The following is an 18,363-nucleotide window of genomic DNA, read 5'->3' as shown; positions in this document are numbered from 1 at the left end:
ATAATGAAAACTCATTTAAATCACCAAAAACTCACATACATGTAAAGTGTAACACCATTAAGCAACACAAAAGGTCAATTTTCATCACATGTACAAATGTCCTAGGTACCTATATTGCACATGCTAAGTAGACTCTTCATTGACCAGGAACCCATGCAGCTATGTACACACATAGCTGCACATATTTTGTCCTAAGACCCAGAAGAAACAGGATCTTTCTGTGTTTTAGCACCAGTAGCAGAACAGTTAGGGCACTCAGTTTCATCTATTTTGAAGTCGGGCCCTTAAATCCCACATTTAATGGCCATTGACTAGAGTCAGTCATGGGAAAAGTTTATTAAATGTAACTAGTTAAAGTTAAAAGTTAGCAGCCTTTAAATTTAACTTGAGTTAAGTTAAAAGTTAAATATTTCCACTTTCCACTAGTTAAAAGTTAAGTTAAAAAGAGAGTAACTAGTTAAAAGTTGTTGATTCAAGAGAAATGCATGAAACATGGTGAATTGCCTCTTAGCATCATTTTTTATTTTCAAATGCAATGACTGGGTTTCTTTTCCATAAGCCCACAGAAGCACACTAATTTATTCAGAACTCACTCAGCTTTATCTGAAAACAATGTTATACTTGTCATATAGTTTTCAGAATAACAATTTGCCAATACCTATGTAATGTTAGACCCTTCTCACCCTCTCCATGTGAAGTACTTTGTAAAGGTCAATGCATCATATAGGTATACCAAAAAACACAGAAAGGATATATTCATAGCCAGGTGACAAACAAAAGCTGTTTCCACAGAAAACCTCTGTTGTTACAATTTTTATTGCTCAAAAGGTAACAAAAGGGTATGAAATACATCTGAATTAGAAATAATGAAAGTGTCTGAAAATTAAAATTAGACTGAAATGAGAAAATCAGTTTAAATGAAAAAAAAAGAATGTTCAGTTGCATAGCAGAAACTGTTTAAACATGCTTATTGAACTTCAGGAAAAGCTTCATTTCAAAATTTACATCTGGCAATTTTCCTCTTCTGTCTTGCAAAAGTAAGCTCCCACTACTGCACAATCACTGTACATGGGCAGATGAGGGAGGGAATGCTTGTGTTATCTCAGATGAATAGTTTATTCATAGTAGGTGACATCTTAGATAAGTTTCTCAGAGATAGGAAGTAATGCTCAACTTCTTGGTCCCTGGGCTGCTGGTTCTGATCTTCATTAAAATTTTTTAAAAGTCATCATCTGCTTCACCCTAACTATTTACTCGCACTCTTACCAGGATCAGTGTCTCTGCTTGCGTGTGCTTGTTCCCTCTCCTGCAGCCGACTGGCTGCCCTGTTCACTTCTGCAAATGCACAGAAAATGCCAGCATGAACTAAAGGAACTCTTGGACTTATATTTCTTAAAAGATCATATTTCATAGGAAGGCACATTACCCTCTGTCTCTCAAACAAGAAGTCCTAGAGTTTCAATAAAGAAATATCTTTCCATGTAAGTCCTAGAGAGTGACTGTATCAGGAAAAACTATGGGAAAGTCAGATTTCTTTCTCTCTCTTTTTTTAAAGTATAAGTTAAAATTAAAAAAAAAAAAAGTTAACCTTTTTTAACTAGTTGAAGTTAAAAGTTCACAGCTGAAAAAATTAAATAGTTAAAGTTAGCCATTTCTTTAACTAGTACATTAACTAATTAATTCTCATAACTGGCTAGAGTGTAGCAGGGAAGCTACGCTCTCCACTGAGGTCCAGGTTAGAACACAAGGCTTGGCCCTCAAGACAACATCAGCCATTTCACTGAACCACACCTTAGCTGACTTGCTTGGATGTTGAGGGGGGGAGGGGGTGTTCTACCTCATATATCCCTTTCTCTGGTGTCCCAGGGGGCAGCTTCAAAAGGGCAGCTGGTCAAGGCTGCATGTCATGCCTATGCTATAGTCCAGTACTTAATCCATTGTGCCACATTGTCACAGATTTTTAAACTCAAAACTTCCCCTGGGTAAGGCAGGGACTACAGCTCACATCTCCACCTTCCTTTGTAAGTGCTCTAACCTCCAGATATTGAGGCTAAAACACGGGAAGCACCTCCTACAGCATCTAACACCCATGGCCATGAATCTTAGTCTGGCTGCAATGCCATGATTTACATGTTGCATGTACAATGCATTGCATTGTACAAATACCCTAAGCACTCAGCTGTTAGGGCTAAAATGAAAGAGCTACATATATTCTTGGAGAGCTGCCAGCCATAGACTTTGTCCAGTTTGTCTGACAGGGGTTTATATTGTCATATATTTATAGCGGTGTACCTGCCCAGTTAGTATGTAGCCTACAGTGATTGCTCAGTATAAATATATACACTTACATGACCACACTGCATAGGTAATACTGCATAAGTGTCAAGTACACCACTTACATGGCTGAAAAATGTTTGTGCCATTTAGAGGGACAAAAGGTAATAAACTTTTGCCCCTAGCATCACACGAAAGTCATAAGTTCTCTGTTTTCTCCTTAATGTATGTTACCCATGCACATACTTTTGCTTGACCACCCAAAAGAAACAGATCTAAAAAGTCCTTGTATTTATTTTATGAATTTATAGAATCATAGAATCATAGGGCTGGAAGGGACCCCAAAGGATCATTGAGTCCAGCCCCCTCCATGAGCAGGAAAGACACCTGGTGTCAGATGACCGTCCAGTTTTCTCTTGAAGACCTCTAGGGTAGATGATTGCACCACCTCTGGGGGTAGCTTGTTCCATAGTCTGGACACCCTAGTTGTAAAGAAGTTTTTCCTAATGTTCAACCTGGAACTGTCTTTCAGGATTTTGTGGCCTTTATTTCTAGTTTTCCCCCAGGGCACCCTGGTGAACAGTTGTTCACCAAGCCCCTGATGTACACCTCTGCTATAGCAGTAAGCTGCAATCAGGTCCCCTCTCAGCCTTTTTTTCTTTAGGCTGAAGAGTCTGGGATCCCCCAGCCTCTCCTCATATGGTTTGCCATACAAGTCCCTGATCATGCAGGTGGCCCTTCTCTGGACACTCTCAAGCTTTAGCACATCCTTGTTGAAGTGTAGCACCCAAAACTGGATGCAATACTCCAGTTGTGGCTGCACCAATGTTGAGTAAAGTGGGAGAATCACTTCTTTGGATTTACTGGAGATGCATCGATTAATGCATGCCAGAGTTTTATTGGCCCGAGCGGCTACTGTGTCACATTGCTGGCTCATATTCATGCTGGGGTCTATTGTTACCCCCAGATCCCTTTCATTTGTAGTGCTGGTCAGGTCAGCGATGCCCAGACTGTAGGTGTGCTGGGGGTTCTTCCTTCCCAGATGCAGCACTTTGCATTTCTCCATGTTGAACCTCATCTGGTTCTGTTCTGCCCAACCTGTCAGCCAGTCTAGGTCTACTTGTATCTGAAGCCTATCTGCAGGTGTGTCCACACAACCCTGTATCTTGGTGTCATCTGCAAACTTGGCCAATGGGCTTTTCACCTCCTCATCCAGGTCGTTGATGAAGATATTGAACAGCACTGGACCAAGTACCGACCCCTGGGGTATGTCAGTGCCCACATCTCACCAGGATGACACCGATCCATTAATTTGGACTCTGTGTCATATCCTGCAACCAGTTTCATACCCACTTAACAGTCCCCATAGTTGAGCCCAATATCTTCCAGTTTTCTGATCAGTACCTCATGGGATACCAGGTCAAAGGCTTTCTGGAAGTCCAGGTATATGATATCATCCGCTTTTCTCTCGTCCAGGTGATGCTTCACCTAATCATAGAAAGAAATGAGGTTGGTCAGACAAGACCTGCCCACGACAAAGCCATGATGGCTGTCATTCAGTATCATGCCTTCTGCAAGTTTGTCACGTATAGCCTCTTTCATGAATGTTTCTAGGATTTTCCCTGGAATAGAAGTTAAGTTAATTGGCCTGTATTTTTCCGGGTCTTCAAGCTTCCCCTTCTTGAAGATGGGCACAACATTGGCCCTCTTCAAGTCCTCTGGAATTTCTCCAGATGCCCATGATTTTTGAAAGACCTTTGCCAGGGGCTCTGTGATTACTTTGGCCAACTACAGTGCATATTGTGTATCACCCATGACCACAATATTATGCATATTATGTATCACCCATGACCACGATAACTGAGTCTCATGATCTTTAATATATTTATTCTCACTAGAAGGTAAGAAAGTGCTATTATCCCCATTTTAGAGAACTGAGACACAGAAGTATTGAGGGTTGGAGGAAACTAAAGTGCCTTACATGCCTTTAGGTGTTAAATAATTGACACCAGGAAGGTGATTCAAATAAACAACTTTAGACTGGGTGTATCTACATGAGAAGTTTACTGCCGAGCTGCCTGTGATGTAATGCTAGGGGTGAAAGTTTATTAGCTCCTCAGTAAAGTCTCACCATCTACACATGTGGCCCTATTAGGCTGCAGGAAACTAATTAACTCCACCACAAGTCAGTACTTGTAAACAAAAGCACTATGCTATGGCAGAGTTCTTTAGTGTTCAACAACACACATGCAGACACTGATGGGGCTGGCTGGACTGTGAGGTTGCTTCAGTATAGGAACTGACTGCTGGCTAGCCTCACACTGGAATACTTCGTACTCCAGCCAGCCCCTCCATCAGAGGTGCCAAATACATGGGGGCCTGAAGGCCCTGACCCCCCTTGGGAAGGAGGCTGTCTCCTGAAATGCATAACACTTTCCACATGTCCATCATTTTAGTGCCCCCCACCCCAGCAAAAATAAAAGTTGGCACCTGTACCCTCTGCAGCATGTTGAGCCAGGTCAGAGCAGTCCTGGGCTCATAGGCTTACCTCCCTCCCGCCCCGAGTCCTCTGCCAGATGTGGTTGCTCCAACCTGGCTCATTCAAATACAGCATCCATCAATAATAAGCTCCAGCGCAATATGCACTTGAGTTTATCGCTCCATGCAAATAACACATGTAGATGAACCCACTGTGTATTGCCTTGAATCTAGGACTCCCGTTTTCTGTATTAATGCTCTAATGACTGGACAATCAGGCAAAAGATTGGCAACCTTAATGAAAATAACTATGACTTTACTCTTACTAGGTCATGCCTCTCTGAAGACTTGTGAATGTTGTTCCCTCATATCTAGATCGCAACTGAGCTTATATGGAAGTACAGCACCTACCTAATAGGGCACTCCTGTATGTGTGGAAGCCTACATTTAGGTTCCAAGGGAACTCTGCTATTCAAAATATAGGCTCCAAATTAATGTAACTGACTTCATTTGGATCATTTTTTGAACTCAAGCACTCACAAGCTGCTTAAGTAACATTTTAGGAAGATAAAGTGACCCTAGGCAGATAAAGTGACCCTAAGTGATTTTGCAGGGCAACACAGGAAGCTTATTTCAGAGGAAGAATTTAAGTAAAATCTCCCAAGTCCAACTCAAATGCCCTAACCACTGAGTATATTGAACATATATGTGATAGATCTCACTTCCAGGAGCTGTGTGCTCTCTGCAAATATGTATGGTACATCCTATTGGCAGTTATGTGCCTATGCTTTGGACAAAGAAATTATACGCTTGAATCATACATGGAATCAAAGTATTCCTGTTAGAAGTATTTATTTGCTTAGCAAGAGGTAGAAAGCAACCTGCTTCTATTTTGTAATGGTATATGGAAGCTGGGATTCTTCAAAAAAGAGACTAAATTAGGTGCCCCAATCCCAGTAGATTTGAGTGTATAATATCCCTTTAAAATTACAATTTCTTTTTTTCTTAAACCATAAAAATTATCAAACCACAAAATGTCTGCATGCATGTGAAATAGTTTAGAATATTGTTTCTCCCAAGAGGCAAAGGGGGGTTTCCATTCAGTCCTATAAAAGTTTACCTTTGTTTAAATGTGCAAACAGAATCACCAAATACAGTGGGGTAATGTCTGCTAGCGTGCATATGTGATTAGCCTGATAATGAGAGGAAAAGTTCTTTTTATTCAGTTTACTCTCCATTCAGTTGGCTTATTGGCCATATCAAGTTAAATGTTAATTGCAGGCTACAGAGAGGTTACTTATCCTTTCGTAATCAAATATCTCATTCATTAACTACCTATGCAATAGAATATCTGCTGCTGAATATCTGACTGAACCTTTTGTTTTCATAGCATCCAGAAGAAAAAACAAGGGAAATATCACCACTCTGAGTTAAAAATGTTTTTAACATTTAAAAAAAAAAAAAAAAAAAAAAGGAAATTTAAACTGTGGTATAAGAAAAAAATATACAAAAAGGCTTTTAGTCCTCTGTAAAGAGGTTTTGGACTGAATTAATCCATAAGGATTAAATATACCCTCTTTTCGTCTCCTCGCTCATTATTATTTTCTCATTACATACTGACTTCCCACATGACCTTAGGCAATTAATTTACTCTGGCCACCTTTTTCAACTTAGATATGTAAAATTAAACACCTAAATCTAAATTCTGATGCCAAACTACACAGTCCAATTTTTAGAGGTCATTTGTACCCAAAACACTCATTAAGTCAAAGGAAGTTATATATGCTTTTTGCCTCTGAAAATCTTTTCTGAGTGCCTAAATATGGATGTAGATACTCTATTTTGGGTACCTAGTTAATAAATGTTACTCTCTGAGCTTGTTTCACTATATTTAAAACTAGGGTGATGATTGCCTTTGGAATTAAACTATTTTTCACCAGATATTCAATCCTGTGTTCAACAGTTTTTTTTCAAATTCAGACAGCCAGAAAACTGTCCTCCTGCATCAGCTGCAGATTTCCTTGGTATAGAGGAATCCCTAGATGGTATAAAACTGTCAAGACAACTCTGCATCATGTACTTTCAGCCTTGCAGTAGACATATCATGAATAGGCTGGAGGAAACATGTTTGAAGATTTGTGGTGACTTGTGGGAGGATCCCTAGGGGTCTATTATGGCTAGTGTAATTTAAAACAGTCCTTAGACTTTAAGGACAAAATCCAAATTGGGTCCTAGAGGCTAAGAACAGACAGTCAAAAAGCCTGAGGTTGAATCAATTCAACCTTCTCAAGTTAGTCTAAACTGCATAGATTGAACTGATAAGCAAGTGAACAGACATTCACTTTTGATCCCAGAAATGCAGCTACATGCCTGCAGTGCCTCGGGCTACAAGCCACGGGGTGCTAGAGCATGCCTTTCTTCTCTGCTAGAACAGACAGCTTGGGCCAAGGCTAGCTCACTCATCCTGTCGGGAAGAGGGTTGCGGGGGAACAGCAAAGCATCCTGGGATGCTGGGGGACTGTGAGTTAACTTGATTCTGGAGGTGATCTGGAACAAAAGTTCAATAAACTGATTTAACCTAAAACACTTAAGTCTGATACTACATCCATCCAGATTTATCTTAAAATGTTTTCAGCATTTTGAAAACAGTGTATGTGCACTTAAATTGTGTTGTGTTACAGATTTGACCCAGTTTCCAATCACTTATACCAGTTTATTTGTAATTTCTGTCCCTAGCTTAAGTGCTTATGATGTAGCCATCATAATGAATTCAAATTAGGCACCTGGCCCAAGAACAACATTTGAAACAGATGGTGTTAAGTGTGTACTCTCCTTATAGTCATTGGGGCAACTGGTCACCATAGTCACCTCTGAAGGGTGATTAAGAGGCCCAGATGCCGAGTAGGGAGCGGTTTAAAGTTAGCCAATAGGAAATTCTGAGCACAGGATTGTGTCTGAGCCCCTACCCACCTCAGATGCCTAAGGCAAGGCTGCATATGAGCAAAATCAGTGTCTCTCATAGAGTGTAGGCGTGTGATGGTGACTGCAGAGGTTTTACACGGTAGCCTGGTGATCAGAGCCCAAGAAGTGGAAGACCTGGATTACAGGTCTACTGTTCCCCTTGGGAACTCACACTCACATCTCTTACTTCCCTTACCTCCAGGCTATAAAATAGTCTGCATAAAGGCACCACCTTCCATTTCCATTAGAGATGGGCCACTATGCAACTAGGAATGCAAGATTTATGGGGAGAGAAGAAGAACAAAGGAGCAATGGCCTCTATAGCCTTATGTAGAAGTGAGGACCTTGGTGACATGGGGGAGTCCTGAGGTCTGAACCCTGCTCTCAGGAGTCCTTCTGAAGGAGTCCTTATTGAAGTGTAACATAAAATGCTTAAACATGTCAGGGAGCATAAGCTGGAACCCAGGAGTCTTTCCTCCCTGTTGCTTGACCCAACTACAAGGCTATAGAATTATGTTCCTTTCTTCAAAATAAAGGTATCTTTACTAGGCCAGTGGTTAGGTGCTTCTCCTAACAAATAACATGTATGGGTTTCGAATTCCTGAAGTTGAAATTGGTGGAGCCACCATGACAGTATCACAACCATTTACCCCAAGAGATAATTGCTGTTGCAATTTATACTGAACTCAGTGCTGTCAGTGTTTGTTAGTCAGGTGTCATGGCGGGGTCCTGCAGGAGGGCCGTGATCTCCTCAAGGCCTTCTTCCCGTGCCAAGGTGGCCCAAGGGCACCTCAAATTCTCGCCCGCCACATCTTTGATGACACCATATATTTGGGAGGCTGCCTTTTACGCCCTCTTGGTCACTTCTCGCTGGTTACTCGGACCCCGTGGTTTTCCGGACCCCTCGTGGGTCCCGCTCTACAATGGGTGCTTCAGGGGCACCCTAGCCTTATGGGCTATGCGTGGCTCCAACCACCCCTTTACCATGCCCCAAGCCTCGCAGCTGGAATAGACATTCTTCAGTCTAGGTCTACACCCTCTCTCTCTGGCACTTTTTTTTTCCATAGATTTTATAGACATTAGGGCTGGAAGGGACCTCGGAAGATCATCGAGTCCAGCCCCCCGCCCAAAGGGCAGGAAGTCAGCTGGGGTCATAGGATCCCAGCAAGATAAGCATCCAGTTTCATCTTGAAGGTGTTCAATGAAGGCGCTTGAACAACCTCCGGCGGCAGGCTGTTCCAGACCTTGGGGGCTCGGACAGTAAAGAAATTCTTCCTTATGTCCAGCCTGAAACGATCTTGTAGTAGTTTGTGACCATTCGTCCTCGTCATCCCTTGGGGCGCTCTGGTGAACAAACGTTCCCCTAGATACTGGTGATCACCCCGATAAACTTGTAGGTGGCCATCAGATCACCCCTGAGCCTGCGCTTTTCCAGGCCAAAGAGCCCCAGGGCTCTCAGCCTGTTATCGTAGGGTCTGCTTCCCTGACCCCTGATCATGCGCGTGGCTCTTCTCTGGACTCTCTCAAGCTTCTCCACATCCTTTTTGAATTGTGGAGCCCAAAACTGGACGCAGTACTCCAGCTGCGACCTCACTAAGGCCGAGTACAGGGGGAGAATGACGTCCCGGGATTTGCTTGAAAAGCATCTATGGATGCAAGCCAGCGTTTTGGTCGCTTTACTAGCCGCAGCATCGCATTGCAGGCTCATGTTCATCTTGTGGTCAATGATGACCCCCAAGTCTCTTTCTTCCATAGTGCTAACCAACATAGCACTGTCGAGCCTATAAGGATGCTGCAGGTTTTTCTTCCCAAGGTGGAGAACCTTGCATTTATCGGCGTTGAACACCATCAGATTCTCATCCGCCCACTTGCTGAGCCTGTCCAGGTCAGCCTGGATCACCCGCCTGTCTTCTGGCGTGGATGCTTTGCCCCAAAGTTTGGTGTCATCGGCGAACTTGGCCAGTCTGCTTCTGACTCCAGTGTCCACATCATTAATGAAGATGTTGAACAGTATGGGTCCAAGGACAGAGCCCTGGGGGACCCCACTGGTCACAGGACACCACGATGAGTGACTTCCATCAATTACTACCCTCTGGGTCCGACCCCGGAGCCAATTTTCCAGCCAGTGGATCGTGGGGGATCCAAGGCGACAACTGGCCAGTTTCTCCAAGAGACAATCATGGGACACCAGATCAAAGGCTTTTTTGAAGTCAAGATATATGACATCAATCTCATCTCCCTTGTCCAGGTGATAGGTCACCTGGTCGTAGAAGGAAATGAGATTGGTCAAGCAAGACCTACCCGCAACAAACCCGTGCTGGCTATCCCTTAAGATGTTGGCGCCGGCCAGTCCATTAAGGATGGCCTCCTTAATAAACTTTTCTAAGATCTTCCCCGGGATAGAAGTCAGGCTGATGGGCCTATAGTTAGCCGGATCCACTTTCCTCCCTTTCTTGAAGATAGGCACCACGTTGCCCTTCTTCCAGTCTTCGGGCACTACACCAGAGCGCCAAGAGTTTTCAAAGATCCGCGCTAGAGGCTGGGCTATGATGCTCGCCAGCTCCTTGAGTACCCTGGGGTGAAGATTGTCAGGGCCGGCTGACTTAAAGGTATCCAGATTCCCAAGATGTTCCTTCACAAAGTCAGCATTAATGGAGGGCAGGGGATCACCCTCACCCGGACTTCCCGGCCCTGTAGCAGGCACAGGCGTCCCATGGGGCTGATGAAAGACTGACGCAAAGTACCTATTTAATAGGTTGGCTTTTTCCTGGGCGTCAGTTGTCAGTTGCCCCATCTGGTTCAGCAGGGGTCCAACATTGCCCCTGCTTTTCCTCCAGCTCCCCACATATCTGAAAAAGGACTTTTTATTGTCCTTGATGCTCAAAGCTAACTTGGGCTCTCTGTGGCCCTGTCTCTCTCTGCGCCCTCTCTCTGGCATTTCTTCACAATGCTGCCCCCTCTCCCGGGACTTCTCAAGTGTGGCCCCCTTCTCCTGGGGCTCTTCACTGCCCCTTTTCTCTAGGGCCTTCTCCGGAAAGCTGCCCCCTTCTCTGGGGCTCACAACACCCACACTGGGGCTTCTCAGCAATTCCCCCTCTCTGGGGCTTCTCAACTGCCCCTCTCTGGGGCTAGGGTCAGTGCACCCCAAATGTTGTGCCCCTGCTGGCACTGGGGTTCCCACATGGCTGTAGGTCCCCTATGAGGCCTCCTCCAACCCCTAACAGCCTCACCCAAACCACCGGTGACAAAAAGCAACATAAATGCAAGCCCCTTGGCTATAACATAAACGGAAGCTGCTGGACCATAACAACATTCAAGCCTACCAGGGATTCTTCATCTCACAGCCGTCAGATGCTGCTCCTACATCAGGCTTCTCCTGTCTCCCATAACAGGAAACTCTTTCCTCCTTGGCTGCTGGCAGGGAACTGCCTCTGGCCTCAGCCTCTAGAGTTTATAAGGGAGCCAGGCCCTACCCCTTCTGGCCAGCTGACCTCCTCTGGTTACCCTGGCAACCCACAGCTGGGCTCGCCCCTCACTGCTAGGGCTTCTTCCCTAGCAGTTTTTTCCTCTTTAGGAGCAGGGCACCTAGGTGCTCTGTGACAGCAGGTTCTAGCCATACTTAGTGAGTTAGGCCCTTTTGGGAACTTAGATAGAGCTAAGCCCAACGCTCAACCTGAAGTATTTCTCCATAGGTGTGGAATGCTAAATTTAGGTTTTTGGGTACAGACAGAAGTGACAATTTTTCTCCAATCTAGCTCCTGAAAAAACACTCTACAGCCATGATCAACCAAACAAAAGTGTATAGCTGCAAAGTGCTTTAAAGGGGCCTGATCCCATGAAAATCTGAACCCTCATTGCATGAGGGTTCAGATAAAGATGTATCAAAACATAGCATCTTCAGTAACTTGTGTCTGCCTGCCTCCAAGCCTCTGAGTTGTTTTCAGAATGGGAGGGGGGAAAGGGAGCGGAGGGAGTTTGGTTTGCGGGGTTTCAGCTAGCACTGGAGGATGGGGTGAATGGATTGGAGCCCCTCTATCTCGGGGAGGGAGGGGCTCCAATTCACCTGCTCCACCCTCTAGCACTAGCTGGGGAACCCCTAAAATGAGCTCCTTCTGCTCCCTTCCCCCCTCCCATTCTGAAAACAGCACCCTGGCTAGGAAGGAGAAGGGGCCATTACTAGGGGAAACCAGCTGCAGGCTCTCAGCCAGCAGCTGGATTCCCCAAACCCCTTTTGCACCCTGGACCCGACAGGGAACTTCTGTTTGTAACTCAGAACGCTTCCTGCAAAGTGTTACAAGTCACAGCAGGGAGCTGTTTTTTTGTTTGTGCTCTTAAGGATCTTTACAGTCAGAATGTTGGTGCTAAATACATTTAGCTACCAAAGAAATTTTATGACTACTGAGTTATTCTGAATCACTTTGGTTTTTAAAATTGGTCCTTAAATGCTGCTTAAGTCTCATTTATGGGTATAGGTTACCATCCTGAGTCTGGCTCTTTGTTGTCCCTTTTTGGATTCATCCCTGTGTTATACAAAGGGGTTCAAATGGTCTCAGGATCAAGGTGCTAAAAGGTCATTAGAGTCACCTACCCTGATAGTATCCTTCTCCCCACATGTCTTAAATTGTGGAAAGTTGCCTGCGTTAGGGAATCTGGCCCCTAAGCAATACTTTTTTTTATACCAGCAATTTAAAGAAACATCTTGCCAATCTCAGGATTTAGCTTCCCAATTTTTTTCTCAGTTACACCTGTGGAAATTTGGAATTAACTCTATTGGCTTTAGTACAGGTATTCTGGTTGTAAAGCACCGTAACTAGGAGCAAAACACATCCATTTCAGAACAGATGATGCATACAAAAATTATACATACAAATATCGCAATTTTAACTTAATCCTAGAAATCAGTACAAGAAGTTAGAGTCTACTAGATCGTCACTGAAAATAGTTCAATCCATGGTATTTTATGCTTTATTCACGCTTGACATACTTTGTTTGAAATTAGAAAAACAAATGTTCCGTTTTTCTTATGCCATCTGTTGCTTATTACTTGACCCATACAGAAAAATGAACATTGTAAAATTATATTACTTTTCTGGATTCCCTGTCATCTCAGACCCATATCAGTATGTGATACATACTGTTATTATCATTATTATTAACTATATGAGGTCAATAGCCTTAATTGGCCTCTGTTTCTTGTGCCCAGAGTTATGAAGGTGCAGTTTGTATTTCCAATTATTTGCTGAAGAAATTAAGCCACATTATATACACAGAACCAGGTACTTGCATTCAAGTACCCTGACATTTGCTGGAATAAGACACTTACAAAAATCTTCTTAATTGTTATACAGCTTCACTCAATAACTACTACATTGAATGCATTTAAAATCTGTAGTTAACTGAAGGTTCTAAGCTCTAAGGAGGGATGACAATTACTTAATGTGGTCAGTCAGGTAGAGCTATGAGCAGTGGAATTAAATTAATGAACAGATATTTTGGGAGGAATGTCAGGAAAAACCTGATATGAGCATTAGCATGTCGAATATTGTCCCTAAGGGAATGGAGAAAATCCTGTCAATTAGGGTTTTTAAAGCTAGAAAGAGAAACTATGTACCACAGTATACCCTATAAACAAAAATCCCATATGGGGAAAGGGATGGCTGTACGCTGACTGTTTTTTCTGTGATAATTTTTTATGATTCACTGAAAAGTGTTAGAGATCTACCAATTACCAGGGAGAAAGCTGTGGTATTCTGTAACTCTCAGATTCAGTTTAAATTTAGTCACTGATTAGGAAAGAAGAGGAGTGTTACAACTTATACTATGGGCCAGAGTCTAAGTGTCAGGCACGTTGTTGCATAACTGTCTTTTTAGCACTTCTTGAAGCTGTCTCACTGCACCTTTTATTTAATATTTGCTGGCAAAATAACAGTGGGATAATCTTTTTCTCTACTGGGAGCAGGGACCCCTTCCATTCCACAGCAAAAGCCATCTCACTGAGCCATATACCTGCTTGCTTCTTCTGCTCCTACTTGCCTGATATATCTTTCCTTTTTAGCTCCCTAAAATGAGGCTTTAAGAGAAAGGCAGAACAAGGTTTTAGGTAATGCTCATCCCATGACATGGTGGTTACTGGGAAACAGGAAACACAGTTTCAGATCACCTCTCAGTGAGAAATCTCTTGCTTCCTGGTCAAGTACCCTAATCATTATGCTACTAGAGCCTGAGGTGTGAGGGCCTTCTTCCTCCAGCATCATGATTTTTCTTCATATAAACTTTCAGGACTTTGGGGATATTGTGATTCTACCTGGGTGATTTTAGTTCTCCATGGCAACTTCCCAGCCCAACCACAGCCTACTGAGTCTGTTCAATAGGCTAGCACAGGCTACACTAAATCACAAATTATGCAAAGTACCTGCCACTTAGGAACATAAAGGGGAGACAGGATTTGGCCTAAATAGTTTTGTGTATATTTATTTAAACACATCATTTAAAACGTATTGGGTTATAAATCCTATTCAGTATATATATTTTTTCTATTATTTTATTCCGAGTGTGGTATTTTCATTCACATCTGCTATTACCTACTTAGGGATATATTATTTATATATAGGTCAGAGAGAAAGCACTTTGAATTTCATGGACAGGCTTGAATTCAAATTGAACTGTATCAGAGACTTCTCACTGCATAAATACAAGCCATGTGCCATTTTTGGTGTTAGCACATGGGAGGTCTCCTAGGGGAATCTCAGTGCACAGCCAATGAAGAAGAATGAATTATGAGAGCGAAAAATGAAGACACAGAGAGAGACTTATCAAGTATGACATGAGAGTCAGTTAGCAGGTAGATCTACTTGTTTTAATAAATCCCAAGAGAAAAACCATTCAAGCCCTACCCTGACATTTGAAGACAAGAGAAAAGAAATTGGCAAAGCTTTTCTGTCAATGATTTAATAAACAAAAGAAGAGGTAAATGGACATGGTTAAGTAAGTACTGACAGAAAACTCACTTAAGAAGCCTGCTATGCCAGTCTTCTATAGCTAGTGAAGGAAACCAGTTTTTTAGTTGACAGTTCTCTGTCACAGACTGGTAGACTACAAGGAATTGTTACAGGTCAATTTTCTGGATTATCAAAACTGAGAGAGTCAAGTCGGAGCAAAGTCAACATTTAGCCATGTGGAATCTTCTGTAAATTTTCATCAGGCATCCAGTAGAGGTACTTCTATTCGGTGTAAAGTATGCAGTGTAAAACTCCACATATGTTTGCTCTGTAACAGGATGGAGCCACATGGTTTCCATGTGGATGTAGCCACATAGTTTACATGAAGCATTGTACTAACGAGTTTATATAGCATTGGGTCCTAAAGCTAATGTGAGGAGCTAGTCCAGGTTAGATCCGCATGGCATTGCTTTATGCTGTGTACCCATACCTAAATAACTGAAGGGAACATGTCATATTTCCAATGATCTTATTAGACTCTTACTACTAATTCACCTTCTTAAGATATTAATACAGAATGAAATAATAACCTTGATCTGAAATAGTAACTTGAAGATTAAGTTGCACTGGATGTAACAGAACAGATTCTTTATTCCAATTTAACTGTCAATGGTGCTCCTAGAAAGGAGTCTTTATCTCCAGAACTGTAAATAGGCTAACAGAAGCCATTTTGATACAGCAGAAAAGCAAAATAGGAGGAAGAAAGGTGTTGATTTCTCCTGAATTCTTGGAATTAAAGAAAAATCTGTAGGGAGTCAAAAAATTACTGAAATATACAGAAACATGAAAATGCTCCTGCTTCTGCTACGCATCAGCTGACAACTCAGATCAGGAAATCAATATGTAACTAATCCCTACTTCAGCTCTCCAACTTAGTTATAGAAGCAGAAATTCAAAACACTTGTTCTTCTTTAAAACCAAATATAAAGTAGAAGTAATACAGAAAAACTCAAGTTTTTGCTGCAAACAGATGCTTTGTTCTTTCAAGAATCTTAGCAAGTTGCATAAATATGCAGTGGGTGAGCAGGGAACCAGCCCCCAGGCACTGTCTTAGAGGGAGCCCCTCGCCTCAACCTAGGAGTCATTGACATGGCAGGAATATCTCCAGGCTGCCCAGCCATAGGACCTGGGCAAGAACAGTCCTTCACCCAGCAGTGCATTTGGGAGGCAGGGGTGCAAACAATGACATTCCTCCCTACCCCACCCAGAGGAGTCTTTGCTATGGCAGGCATAGCCTTGTGTCCTACAGCTATCTGGATGGAGGGGAAGAATGAACGGGGTACCAGAAGCAGGTTCTGGAGAGACCATAGGGCTTCTGCAGCCAGTGTGCAGTGAGCCTTCTCCCAGCAGCAGCAATCCCAGTCCATGCTGCTACAGCAGAAGCCATCTCAGTAGTAGCTGCCACCTGAGTGCAGAGAGCAGGGACTGGTAAGACTGTCTCCCTTCCCCTTAAGTCCTGCCCTCCAGTGCTTTGCATAATCCCCTACCCCACAATCTGCATAGGGGCTCTGAAGGAGGTCAGTACACCTCTGGTTTTATTATCTAGTCAATGGTATTATAGTAACTTACAATAACTGAAATTATTTTAGAATTGTGGCTGTTGGGCCTTGAACACCCAGTCACAAGTGGCTTTACCCCATATGGTGGGTGATGTTCTCCTCACCCACTCTGTTTGTTGCTCGAGTAGTTGTTCCCTCCCGAGGGGGTTCACCCATATCTCACCTGCCACGACTTTGAGGGTTCCCAGTGGGGGCTGCCTCCTCAGGGTCACTCGGTCGGGTGTGGTCTGCCCGATGGTCACTTAGGGGACTCCGCCACCCCTACACCCCATCCTTACTCCACCTCACCGGTTGGATGGGCCAAGTCGCTCCTCTATGGTGAAGTTGAGGATACCAGGATAATCCCTGATCTGGGTCTATTCACCTGCCTGAATAATCTCCATGTGGTTAATGCCCTTTTTTGGCCTCCTGGCCTATATCCCAAGGGGATCTCTAATGCTCCTGCCTTCAAGACACCAGGGTATCTGGGCCCCTTTTCTTAGCTTCCCAACCCCTTCATTAAGGGAAAAAGAAAAGAAAAACCACGACCACGCTGGTATCCTGGGACCTTAAGCTCCTTCCCCTTTTGAAGCCGATCTGCTTCTACTCTCAATCCCTCCACTCAGGGAAAAAAAAAAAATGAACCTTGCAAAAAAAAAAAATGTTTAACTTAGCGTCAACCTGGGACTCCCGGTAGTCCCCTATCTATGTCTCTGGGGTCCTCACGTCCTTGAGGTTCCTCCCCGTAGACACGATTCCCATGTCATCCCTGCCGTCTCCTCTCTCTGGACCAGCCTGAGCCAGGTTTCTTGGGTCCTCCCCACCTGCCTCTATTCCTCTTCTGTCTTTAGGACCCCTGTCCTGTTCTTCCAAGGACCTCCCCACTGCTCCTCTTGCAGCCTTCCCCACAAGGTTGTTTCTTCCTCCTCCCCGTCATTCCTCCCCGTCTCCAACCTGATATCCTGTGGGTTGCAGCGGGCTTGTTCCTCTTTTCCTCATTTGTGGCATCTCTTTTAATTCCTTTATGTATCTGCCAGTGCATTCTCCGCCATCGTCGGCACACTCCTCTTCAGGAGCCTCCTCTAGCTCCTTCTCTGAGGCTTCGTGCCTCCTAAGCCTCTCTGCGTGCTTGTTTGTCTCCTGCATGCTTCTCCCACTCTCTCCTTCCCCTTCCTCACTGCCGGTCACCATCTTTATCTTCGCCAGCCAGCGTTTGTTGATGACGTCACCAGCTGGTCTTAACTGGATAAAGACGCAGCTGATGAGCCATGTGGGTTCCCCCTCTTGCTCCTTCTCCACTGCTGCTCCCGCCAAAAAAGTGTTTTTTCTTTATTTCATTTCCTTGTTTTATGGTGTCCCCTCCTTACTCTTCCCTGTGACAAGAATCAACATCTGATTTTATTCGCACTCTAAAATAATAGCCTACATTATACAAGTCAGTATTAGTTTACTATGAATCACTGAACCAGGCCCCAAACTCCACCGTGTCCCAAAGCAGCAGACCCAGTTTTAGTGTACCACAAGCACTAGTCATCCCTCCATTAAGGGTTCCCACTTGTTTGAAGTGATGGAAAATTATTATAGCACCAATAAATGCTATCTTACCAATGTAAGATTTGGAAAATAAGAAAGGGGGGGGGGGATTCTCACTTAGAAGTGGAGATAGGAAGATATGCAAAGAACTACATTTTTCTCCCACAGAGCAACAAGACAAGAATGGTTGTTTTCCTTGTCCTTGGGTGAAATGGTCCCATGTTGATCTTTCCTCCCTTTCTGATGAAGTGGAAGCAAAGAAATAGATCTCCTGACAGTCATTCCTTCTCCTGTGTCTTGGCAGCATAAAAAAAAAAAATTATAAGTTTGATGGATGGAAAAGAAAAAAAAAAGGGCACCACACTCAGAAACTTGAATGGATATCCTGGGAGAATTTTCTTTTTTCTTCTGCTTGAGGTGTCTCATCTCACATTTTCTAGCATTCTGGGTTGCTCCATGTAAGACTTGCAGCAGTACTGGAGTGAGAAGATCTTACTAGAAAGCGTAGGAGAAATAAAAGCAAATAGCAGCATGACATGAATTAAGAACTGCTCAATCAGATATGAAATAATGAGGTACCA

The 18,363-nt window shown here is 43.5% G+C and overlaps 1 long non-coding RNA gene across 1 annotated transcript; it reads right to left on the bottom strand.

Annotated features, from left to right (window-relative positions):
• Positions 1–779: 779 nt before the first annotated feature.
• Positions 780–3,755, bottom strand: LOC132249980 (uncharacterized). Its single transcript, XR_009461541.1, has 2 exons — positions 3,679–3,755; positions 780–1,335 (listed from the first exon to the last, which is right to left on the bottom strand). It is a non-coding gene; the product is annotated as an uncharacterized LOC132249980 (long non-coding RNA).
• Between the last annotated feature and the right edge of the window lie 14,608 nt (positions 3,756–18,363).

The sequence above is a fragment of the Alligator mississippiensis genome, chromosome 1 (genome assembly GCF_030867095.1).
Source record: "Alligator mississippiensis isolate rAllMis1 chromosome 1, rAllMis1, whole genome shotgun sequence".
NCBI classification, from domain to species: Eukaryota; Metazoa; Chordata; order Crocodylia; family Alligatoridae; genus Alligator; species Alligator mississippiensis.
This window is presented reverse-complemented; position numbering and strand designations above follow the sequence as displayed.